This window comes from Molothrus ater, chromosome 11, assembly GCF_012460135.2.
Source record: "Molothrus ater isolate BHLD 08-10-18 breed brown headed cowbird chromosome 11, BPBGC_Mater_1.1, whole genome shotgun sequence".
Classification (NCBI taxonomy): Eukaryota; Metazoa; Chordata; class Aves; order Passeriformes; family Icteridae; genus Molothrus; species Molothrus ater.
In genome coordinates, this window is record NC_050488.2 from 6,978,267 (window position 1) to 6,989,445 (window position 11,179).

The following is an 11,179-nucleotide window of genomic DNA, read 5'->3' on the forward strand; positions in this document are numbered from 1 at the left end:
TGGTGTCTGGTGGATAGATAGGGGAGCAGGAGGGATGAAGATGAGGATAGATGGTGGGGAGGATGCCTGGGTGAGTCATGCCAGGGTACCCTGCCTGTGGAGATTGATGGATGGATGGATGGATGGATGGATGGATGGATGGATGGATGGATGGATGGATGGATGGATATCTCTAGCTACCAACCAGATAATGGACAAAGAAACCATCCTGGGGTGGGTCACCAGGCCTGTGTAACCCCAGCAGTTTGCACTGCTGTCCCATCATTTCTTCTCGTGAGGAGCAGAGCTGCTGTTCTCTATCATGCCTTCGTCTCCCAGCCCTCAGCAGACTTCAGGCCTCTCTCATGCTGCCCCAGACTCTGTAGGAGTAGGAAGGGGATCCTGCAGCACTGGCAAAGCCTTGACAGCCTTGTCCAGCCCAGCCCCCTCCTGCTTACCCCAGTCCAGAGGAGAAACCCAGGACTAATATTATGGTTTGGAGGGTCAGTGAAGCCATAGGGTTGAAGGTTCATTTTGTGAAGGGGAGGGAGAGGCAGGCATGAACACAGGGCTGCTTGTTCTCTGCCTGCACTGCCCCACGGGCTGCATGGCTGCCAGAGAGCACATGGGCCTGAGGAGCACGCTGGCCTCAGCCCATATGTTGTTTATCATAAAGAGCTAACAAGCTTAATTAGGGATGTGTCTGTGATAAGGTTATCAACTCGTAAACACTCAGGTCCCCCTGACAGGAGCCCAGCAGTTGCTGACTGAGCCCCTCATCAGGGAGCAGAGCAAATCTGCTCAGGGGGATGCTCACTGTGGAAGGTTTTATTCTGCCTGTGGCACTGGTGGTTGGGGCAGGGCATGTGGAGCTGCACTGATGGAGGAAGAGGCAGAAGGCAGAGGGTTGGATTCTGCTCCAGCAGGATCACATCCTGCCTGCAGGACAGGCTCTTGGCCCACCATTATGTTCCAGAGGGATCACCCTCTAGAAGGGACAGAAGGGGCATTCCCAGTCCTCCAGATGGAGATGCCCATAGGAGCAGCCAGGTTCCAAGGGGGGAGCTGTGGACACGTCTTGTGAGGACATGGCCCTCAGGGAGAGGCATGGCCAGCCAGAGAGCCGAAGGGGGAGGGAGGCAGAGTGTGGGAGCTCCTGGCTACGAAGGCGGGGAAGGCTCCTTTCCAGTTCTCTGAGTTTCTTGAGCGAGAATCTGACAGCCCTGAGCAAGGCTCCCCGTCCTTGTGGGCTGTTGGCACAGTCTCACCACGCTGCTGGGAGCCGGCTGTTCTGTCCCCTCTGCTGCATGCTCACTCTGGAACCTAATGGTGGGAGCTGAGGGGGCAGCTCTGACAAGGACATGTCCCTGCTGGAAGGTGCTGTGGACAGGATGCAAACAGGGCTGTGCACAAGCCACCATCTCCAGGGCTGGGTATCCACTGTAAAGTCTGGCAGATTCATTCCTCCATGCCAGCAACAGCAATTCCCACTCCCTGGCTGCTTTTGCTAATGGAGCTGGCCCTGGGCGAGGGCTACAGCGTGTGGGATGCTCATCTTCAGCCATCTTTCCTGGGGACTCAGGCTGTCACTGTCCCCTGCAGGGGCTGCCATCAGCCCGGGGGGACAAGGCAGCATCTTGTCATCGGTACCTGCTGCAGTGCCTTCCTTAATGACGAGCTCTGCTTGCCTGTCCCCCCAATTAACTCTGCTGTGCCGGCTCATTAGGCGGCACACGCTGAGAAACGCTGCAGCAAAAGGGATGCTGCAGTCTCACAGGCGTGCAGTGCCCGCTCAGGGATGCACAGGGAGGTCTCTGTGTATCTGCACCCTCTCCTGCTCACACATATGTGCTGGCACACGTACCTGTGTGCCTGGGCACGCACACCCTGCTGACCCCGTGTGCTCCAGCAGCACCCACACCCCACTGCCTGCTCCCCACTCCTCCCGTGATTGCAGCAATGAAAGGCGATGGAAACTTTACAGGGAAAGTGCCTGGAGCTGCTGTCTCTGGGCTGGGGCTTTGCAGATCCCTGCCCTGCCCACCCTGAGCCAAGGAGCTGCCGTGGGGCAGGATCCGTGGGGCAGGGTCCATGGGGCAGGATCCATGGGGCAGGATCAGTGGGGCAGGGTGCATGGGGCAGGATCCATGGGGCAGGATGCATGGGGCAGCATGCATGGGGCAGCATCCATGGGGCAGGATCCATGGGGCAGGATGCATGGGGCAGCATCCATGGGGCAGGGTCCATGGGGCAGGATGCATGGGGCAGCATGCATGGGGCAGCATCCATGGGGCAGGATGCATGGGGCAGCATCCATGGGGCAGGGTCCATGGGGCAGGATCAGTGGGGCAGGGTGCATGGGGCAGGATCCATGGGACAGGATCTATGGGGCAGGATGCATGGGGCAGGATGCATGGGGCAGCACGCATGGGGCAGCATCCATGGGGCAGGATCCATGGGGCAGGATCCATGGGGCAGCATCCATGGGGCAGGATCCATGGGGCAGGATGCATGGGGCAGCATCCATGGGGCAGGGTCCATGGGGCAGGATCCATGGGGCAGGATGCTGCCTCGGGCGTCCCGCTGCCCCCCCTCGGGCCGGAGGACGTGCGGGCAGAGCGGCCACGTCTGGCACATGGGCGCTGCCCGAGGCTCTTGGCCTCGGTCCGGGAGGGCAGCAGGTGACGGAAAGCGAGCCCCGGCCTGGCAGGGGATGAAAGGCGGCTCGCAGCTGCGGACACCCGACGCCACCTGCCCGGGCGGGCGGGAAGGATCCGGGATGTCCTTGCTCCCACGGGCACATCGCCATCCGGCGGAGGCGGTGAGGGCTCTCCGAACGCTGGGTGCCCATCGGGCGGCACAGGAACCGCCTGGTCCCACCAGCTCCGGGGGCCCCAGAGGAGCTGTGGCTGGGAATCCCCGAGCCACCACGTCCTGACCCACGAAACGAGGCCAGGCGACCCCCACCCTGCCTCAGTTTACCCCCTGCCAAAGGCCTCCCCGCCCTGATGTCTCCTCTGGGGAGGACACGTTGATGCCTGGGCCGTGGGAGGAGAGGGGAAATCTGTCCAGACAGCCCCCAGTGAGGACGTACCCTGCTCCCTCCCTGTCGCTGAGCACCAGGGTGCTTTTCTGAGAGCAGACCTGCCCCAAGCCCCCTGCCGCCCGGCGGGGCCATCCTCATCGCCACGGGGGTAAATCCGAGCTCGGGGGAAGGCTGAGGAATTTCTGTGCTGGCCACCTGGGACTCACCCCGTCCTGCTCCGGCAGCCCTTTCCCCTCCGTCAGCGCCTGCCATGTGTGTCCCGCTGCCGCCGCCTCCTCCTGCCTCATCCCCCACTCCATAAATCACACACAGCCCCCGCCCCGAGCTGTCCCGCGGGGCTGGGGTCTGCCAGCGTGTTTGAAGTAGCCAAGGCATCCTCTGAACGAGTTGCCCCCAGCCCTCCAAGCCACGGAGGCCCCCCCAGCTGAAGCAGAACTGTCTGGTGCACCCTGTGTCGGTGTCTCCCCACTTCAGTAGCAGCAGCGGCTCTGTCACCTCCCTGTTTCTCACACCTCCATCCCAGGGCGCCAGTAAATCCCCTGACCCACAGCTGCCCTGGAAATTTTTTCCTACTGTGTCTCCTGCCTTCTCAACACGTTTGACTCCGCGGTCTCCGCTCCCAGCCCGTCTCCTGCCTGCCCTCAGCCCTGCAGGACGCCCGGGATCGGTCCTGCCTGCGGGCCCGGCTCCGGCATCCCGCTGCCGGGCAGCCATCTCCGGAGGGGAGCCCTGGCTGGTCATACCCCCACGCCGAGACATCCTGCTGCAGCATTCCCGTGCTTGAGGGGGCGAGCCAGGGGGGCGGGAAGAAATAGTAAGCCAGTTTTGAAGTCTGTCACCTTCCTGCAAAGCTGGACGAGTCTTAAGATAGCAATGATGGGAGCTGGGAAATGTGTTTTCTCTGAATTTGTGGCAGGTTTGTAGCTCAGGTGAATGCTCCCGGCTCCGGGTGATTCATCCCAATTTGATTTCCCAGCTGGCTTTGGCACCGCTCGGTGCCTCTCAGCCCCTGACAGCATCTCCCCAAGACATGGAGCCCTCGGGATGTTTTTCTCCTCCATCCCTTCTTTGGTTGGAGGAGGATATTCGGTAAATCACATCCTTCCTTTGCCACGGCCGCCCACGTCCCTCCCACGCTCCATTCCGGAGCTGCCGGCCGGTCCCGGCTGCTTTGATCCGTGCCCTGCGGGGTCACGTCCCCGCGGGGCGCCGGGACATCCCGCCCCCGCTGGACGGGCATCCCCGGGATCTCCCAGCTCCCCGGGGAACAGCCGGGACAGATGGATCCGTGCCTGCCCCCTCCACTGAGTGCTGTGTCACACCAAGTCCCGAGCCGGCTCTGCCTTCAAACTTGGCTGCTGCCTCCCAGGCATGCCCAGCACGCTGGGGGCAAAGCCCTGAACCCGTGCCTGAGCAAAGGGGGCCCTCTGGGGCAGGAGCCCTCCCAGAGGTGGTGGGGAGCACCTGCATTTCCCTCCACTGGCTCCTCCAGCCCGGCCTGGCGCTCACCTTCGGTGCAGCAGCAGCTCCCCCCACCAGCCCTCCCTGGTGGGTTGCATATTTTTAGCTGACAAAGACAAGGGAAAGAAAAAAAGAGAGAGAAGAGAAACAAAGAGGAAAAAGGCTCCTTTTTTGTGGGATTTTGAAAAAAATGGAAATTACCCTGCAGAGGAGGGGAGAAGGGCCAGGGGGTTTCAAAGCATCATCTTCTCCCTGGAAGTGATATGGAGAAGATGCTCCAGGCCATGTGGCCTTTAGAGGCTTTGAAGTTCAGGCAGCAGCTGGGGAGGGATGTGGTGAAGGGCAAAGCAGGGAGACAGCTTCCCACAAGGCACGTGCCAGCATCAGCTGCCTGAGCCTGCCCTGACCCTCAGCTGGAGCCTGACCTTGGAGAGGTGGCAGCCCCCCGGCAAGGAGCCAGCCCTGGGCTGAGGGAGCTGTGGGATGCAGGGAAGGGTCCCGGGTGCAGGAGGGATGGGGCTCAGATCCTGCATCCCGCTCCTGTTGGGCCTGCCGGTTGCCACGGCGACCCGGGAGCAGGAGCATCATTTCCACGGGATGTTGCTGGGAAAGGGAGACAGACACGCGGGTTGTGGTTCTGGGAGAGGGCTGGGGAGTCAGCATGGGGCTCTCCCACATCCTTCAGTCTCCATAGAGAACCCTTTCACCAGTATTCCCACCACAAACCCGGTCTGGGCTGGGCTGACCATCCCTCCTCCACCCCAGGGATGCTGGGGTTGGCTGGGCCATGCCAGGCTGGGACCATCCATCCATCTGTCCTGGCTGGAATGAGGCAGCCACCACTGGACACATCCCAGGGCAGGATCTTGGAGCTGAGCGATCGCTGAGTCATGCAGCCAAAAATCCTCTCCAAGTGCCTGGTGCTCTGCTATCCCTGTGAGCTGATCCAGCTCCCAGACCAACTTCTCTGGGAGGACCCACGTGCATGGACGTGTCCCAGTTTCTTCCAGCCCTTGAGCCATTCCAGCTGCCTCTGTCCTGTCCTTTGCAGCTCCTCTGTGCACACCAATGCCCACAGCAGCACCACTGACCCACTTACATGGCACACCGGCACGTCAGGGCTGTGCCACAGAGCTGCTGGCCCCCACCCTCTGCCCACATCCCTCCCCATGTCATGAAAGCCCCTGGACACCTCAGAAAACTGGGAAGTTATCTAAAAACTATTGAGTTATTCAGTTATCCTTCTCACACGGACAACGTTGAGCATCACCCTATATTTGTGGGGGCTGGGAATGGCTCCAGGCCGCAGTGAAGCTCAGTCCAGGCACTCTGGATGCAGCCCTTGATCTGAGGATGCTGCTCCTCCTGGCCCAGCGGCCTGGCTCCCGGTGCCAACTCCTGCATGGCCACTGCAGCAGACAGTGACCTCAGCCTCTCCCTAAAACAGGAAAAGGGTCTTGTAGCCCTCCAAAATAGTGGTATTCGCTATTTGGTGAGCATGGGGATGTGTTGGAGGGGACACAGCTGCATTGTTACACATCTCTGCCATCCTGTGCACACCCCTGTGCCCCAGTGTCCCTCTACATCAGCCCTCCCAAGCACAGAGCACCCCATGGCAATGTGGGGGTGTTGGGACTGGCTCACTGGGCCCAGAGCCACCAGTGCAGGGCTGTTTTCCATTGGCACAGCTCCTGCCCATTTCCATGGCAGCCTGTGGGGTGACACAGGTGTGGTCCCACGCCATGCTTTGGTCCCACGTGCATGTGAGCCAGAGAGCACCAGGAATCCTCAGGCATGGCCAGGCATGGGCACCATGATGCTGCTGCTGCTGCAGAGCCTGGGGCTGTGCCCGTGGGGCCAGGCTGGAGGATGGATGAGGTGGGGCTGGCTTCACCCAAAGGCAGGTGATGGCTTCTTTCTGTGGAGCATGGAGAGCTGTGAGGATGGGTGACCTCAGCACTGCCAACCAGACTGCTGGAGTGCTAGGAGTGGGCATGCCACCTGTCCCTCTGGCTTAGAAACCATCATGGGGGCAGAGCAGGATGGGTACCACGGTCAGGCTTGGTGCAGGCAGCACCAGCCACCCTCTGCCCAGGGTCCTAGGAAGGGCTTGTGTGTCAGCACTGTCATCCCAGGCATCCTCATTGCAGCTGGGAAGTGAAAAGCCTCAGTCCTGGGCGCAATGCTTACTTCAGCAGTTCCCGTTTCAGGAGTCTCAGCCTCTCCCAGCCCCATGCCCACCAGTACATCACACTGCAGACACTACCAGGCACTCATCTCCCCCCTCACGGTCTCCTGTTCTGTCTGGGGACCCCAGCAGGACGCGACCCCGCCCTTGCAGGCGGCTATCGACCGCCCAGCGCCTCGCTGCCATCAGCAGGAGCTGCTCTTCAAACGCCTTTGCCGCCGGCGCTGGGCAGGACATCGATCGCCAGCCACCTTTCATGTCCTCAGTGCACCTTTCCCGGCAGAGAGGGCTCCCGCCGGGCTGCTCCCTGCCCAAGAGGCTGCTTTTCCCAGTCCTCAGCCTTTTTCCTCAGCCCCCTGTCCCATGGCCCCGCTGCCAGCTGCCCGCCTGCCTCAGTTTCCCCAGCAGCAGAGCTCAGGGCTTGGTGCCACCTCAGCGCCCGGGCTGGGGGCAGCTCTGCCAGCTGCAGGGCACACCTGGATGGCCAAACCTGCTCTGCCAGGGGCTAACGGGCTCAGTTTGTCCCCATGTCCCCCTCGACACACCCACTGGGTGCCTCTGCTTGACGTCTCGCCTCGCTGGGACCTCACTCTGCCCCTCGGGGTCAGACCCCTCTGCTGCTGCCAGGGGTCCCGCAGGGGCACCCGCTCCGGCACAGCCCCCCGGTGGTTTTCCCAGCTCGTCACGGTGCGAGGCAGAGGAGATGACATCCCTGCTCCTGCCAAGACAAACACTGCGCCTTCCAAACACGCAGGGCTTGGCAAGTCCCCGCCTCGGCCATCGATCACCGAGCGCGCCGTGCTGCAGCCCCCAGCATCCCATCCGTGAGCAGAGCAGGGCAGGGCAGGGCAGAGGGGGCTTGGGGGGTCTCAACAAACCCCCCCCCCGCCTCTCCCCACACTGCCACCTGAGGGGTGGAGAACCCACACTCGAGCCCTGCCTGGGGCTGGGCCTGGGGCTTCCCCCGGGCTCCTGATGCCCCCGGGGTGCTGGGCAATGCCAGGGGTCGGTCCCAGCCCTGGGCACGCAGAGATGCCCGGGCAGGGCCAGCCGGTGCCCGGGGTGGCTGTGCCGGAGGGTGCCCTGCAGCTGCTGGCTTAGCCCCAGGCAGAAAGTTGGCCAGAGCCAGCTCCAGGCTCTTACAATAATAAACCGAGCTCAGGCAAGCATTTGTCACTGGGCTGGAGCGGGAAAGGACCAGATATCCCAAACATCTGGGGGAGGGAGCGTGGGAGGCAGAGGGCAGCCAGGGAGGTCCTGGAGGGCCCGGAGAGGGTCTGTCCTCTCCACAGTGTCCTAAGATGGTGGCAGCAGAGCGTGGCATCACCACGTCAGCCCTTCCAGAGGGCTCAGTTCAGCCTGGAGGGGCAAATACTGCTCCTCCCTTGCATCCCGTCCCCTGCAGTGGTTCCTGAGCTGGGAGCTGCTGAGGTTTCGTGCGAAGCTGGTGTCTCTGAGAGCTGTGGAGGGGGGTACAGGCAGCTGGGGGGGACTGGGGGATGGAGGCTGCTCTCGTGGCATTGCCAGGCTAAGCCAGACTGGAAGAATAGTCTGTGGCATGGCTGTCTCTGTGCATTGAGGTGTGCCCATCTCAGGAGCCACCCTGGGGGGAATCCCGGGGCTACTGTGCCCTCCTGCCTCCTTTGCTGGCCCACATCTGCAAGGGACATGTGCAGCTGGAGCTCTCCCAGGGGCTGGGGCACCCCTAGAATTGCTTTCTACAGTGGGGTGGGAAGGGCAGAGGGATTCATGGGGGTGGGAAGGGCAGAGGGTGATGGGTCAGGGAAGATCCAGCCCCTCATCTCTCATCCCTCTGCCTGCCCCGCAGCTCTCGCAGCATCCCTGCCCTGCAGTACAGCTCCTCTCTTCTCCCATCCTGCATCCACCATTCCCTACATCCCCCTGCCTGCATCCCCCAGAGCCTACATCCCCCTGCCTGCATCCCCCTGCCTGCATCCCCCAGAGCCTACATCCCCCTGCCTGCATCCCCCTGCCTGCATCCCCCAGAGCCTGCATCCCCCTGCCCTCCCCAGCCCCACCTCCCAGCTCTCCTCAGGGTGGGCGCCCAGGATGGTGCCAGGCTGCAGGCACCCTGGGGACCTGGGTGGCCACCACCGCTGCCCAGCCGGCCCTGGGGGCGCTGGCAGTGCGGGGGTCGCTGCTGGCAGTCAAAGCCGCGGCGGGCAGCGAGGGGCAGAGCCCCTTCCCTTCCCTTCCCTTCCCTTCCCTTCCCTTCCCTTCCCTTCCCTTCCCTTCCCTTCCCTTCCCTTCCCTTCCCTTCCCTTCCCTTCCCTTCCCTTCCCTTCCCTTCCCTTCCCTTCCCTTCCCTTCCCTTCCCTTCCCTTCCCTTCCCTTCCCTTCCCTTCCCTTCCCTTCCCTTCCCTTCCCGCTGCTGCGGGACGAGGAGCGGGGCAGCAGAGGGTTAAGCAGCGTGTGGCGGCGGGAAGGGGACCGGGAGGAGGGGGGAGATGGAGGAGTTTGTTTAATAGCTGGAGACAAGCTATGCAGCTGTGCAGGTCGGACGGGCCCTGCAGCCCCCGGCCCCGCCACCGCTCCCCGGCCGTGCCCGGGCAGGCAGCACAGGCAGCACAGGCAGCACAGGCAGCAGGGCAGGCAGGCTGGCACGGGGCTGGCAGCTGCGGAGCCTCAGCAGGGTTATAAAAAGCAGGAATGCTTCCCCCAGAGCAGCACAGGGCAGGCAATGCCTGCCAGCCCGGCAGGGGATGGCGGCACCGCCCGGGGGGGACACCGAGGGCACCCGGGGTGCTGGGGGACACTCTGGAGCTGGGGCACCACCCAAAGGGCTGAGCAGCTCCTCAGGTCCTTGCAGGATCCCTGCGGTGGGTGGCAGCGGGCTGGTCCCAGCCTGGCTCAGAGGGGCACCAAATCCAGTCCGGGCACCTCTGCAGTGCTCTGCCACCAGCAGTGCCAGCTCCCTCCTGGCATCGTGGCACTCCCTGGGGACACCCACCCCACTGCTCCCCGGCATCCCCGGCTGGGACAGGCCAGACGGGGACCCCTGGCCCCGAGGAGGAGGCGTGAGACGACAGGCAGGTGGGGCACAGATGGCCAGAGCATGGAACTGGCACGGGCTGAGCCGGGGCATCCCAGAGCTGCCAGGGCCTCTGCACCGCCATGCAGCAGGGCCAGGAAGGACAGGGGACAGGCTGGGAATGGGGAATGGGCACAGGAACAGGGATGAGGACAAGGATCGGGAGGAGAATGGAAATTGGGACAGGAAAAGGGATGGGGATGGGGACAGGAATCATGGTGAGGGCAGGAAAAGGGATGGGAATGGGAATGAGGGCAGGGATAGGGATGGGAACGGGGACAGGAAAAGGGATACAAATGAGAATGGGAACAGGTATAGGGATGAGAATGGGGTGGGGATGGAGATAAAGATGGGGATAGGAATTGGGACAGGAACAGGAATGAAGACATGGATAGGGTACTGGGTAGGTAGTGACTATCCACCCCAGGCCTGGCAGGGGCTGAGGAGGCAAAAAGCAGCTTGCAGGAGCTGGAATAGGCAGGCAGTCACCCTCAACCATGGCATGGATGTGGCCACATCAACACTTCCCATCCCTGGTGCTGGGGGAAGAGCTCATGGAGTGGGGAAGGGTCCAAGGGTCAATGCACGAACAGAGGATGCAGTGACCCACCCCTCAGAGAGGCTTGGAAGTGTAAAGAAGCTGGGGGCCAATTAACCTCACTGGCTAATTAGGACAGGAAGCCACAGGCTTAAACTGCAGCAGGGGAGAAGGAAGTTACGGGAAGGCTGATTTATAACTATGGGGACTTGGGAGAGTTAATGGCTCAGTTCTGGGTTAATGATACACCGGGAGGTCCAGGACCCTTTCCGTGCCAGCAAGCCGTGGATCATGGGGATGAGAGGGGATGGTGGGGGCCCAGCTGCTCCTTTCTGGGTGTCCAGGACACCCACACCCATTCTGGGGCCAGGTCTCGGGAGGGTGGCCCGGGGTGGGCTCTCCCTCTCCTGCCTGGCGACACACCAATGCAGCTTGAGGGAGCACCTGCAGCCCCCCCAGCATCAGGCAGGGAGTGCAGGGGCGCTGAGAGCCTCTGGCTGTGGCTGCCCCACTTTAATTCACTGCCAAATGTGTGTCACCACCCCCAGAACTGAAACTGGAGGCTGCACCAGAGCCCAGTGGCCCTGGAGTGACTGGGGGGGCCAGGTGATCTGCCACCACCACAGCCCGGTGTGTGAGGTGCCGGAACAGAGGACAAGGTGCCCCAAAGCATCACCCAGCTCACCAGCTGCCAGGAGAGAAAGTGAGACTGGAAATTCAGGACAGCCTTTGTGTTTGGACCAGATCACGAGAGACTGGGGCTCCGAGGGGAAAATAAAACCTCTCCTTAGAAATTCTTTTATCCCAGGGAGCTCCCGCGTATCGTGTTTCGGGCCATTTATTTGTGCTGCTGACTGAGGCCAGTGCTGCTGCCCTCCCGCACACAGAGTGGCTGGTGATGAGAATCTGGTGACA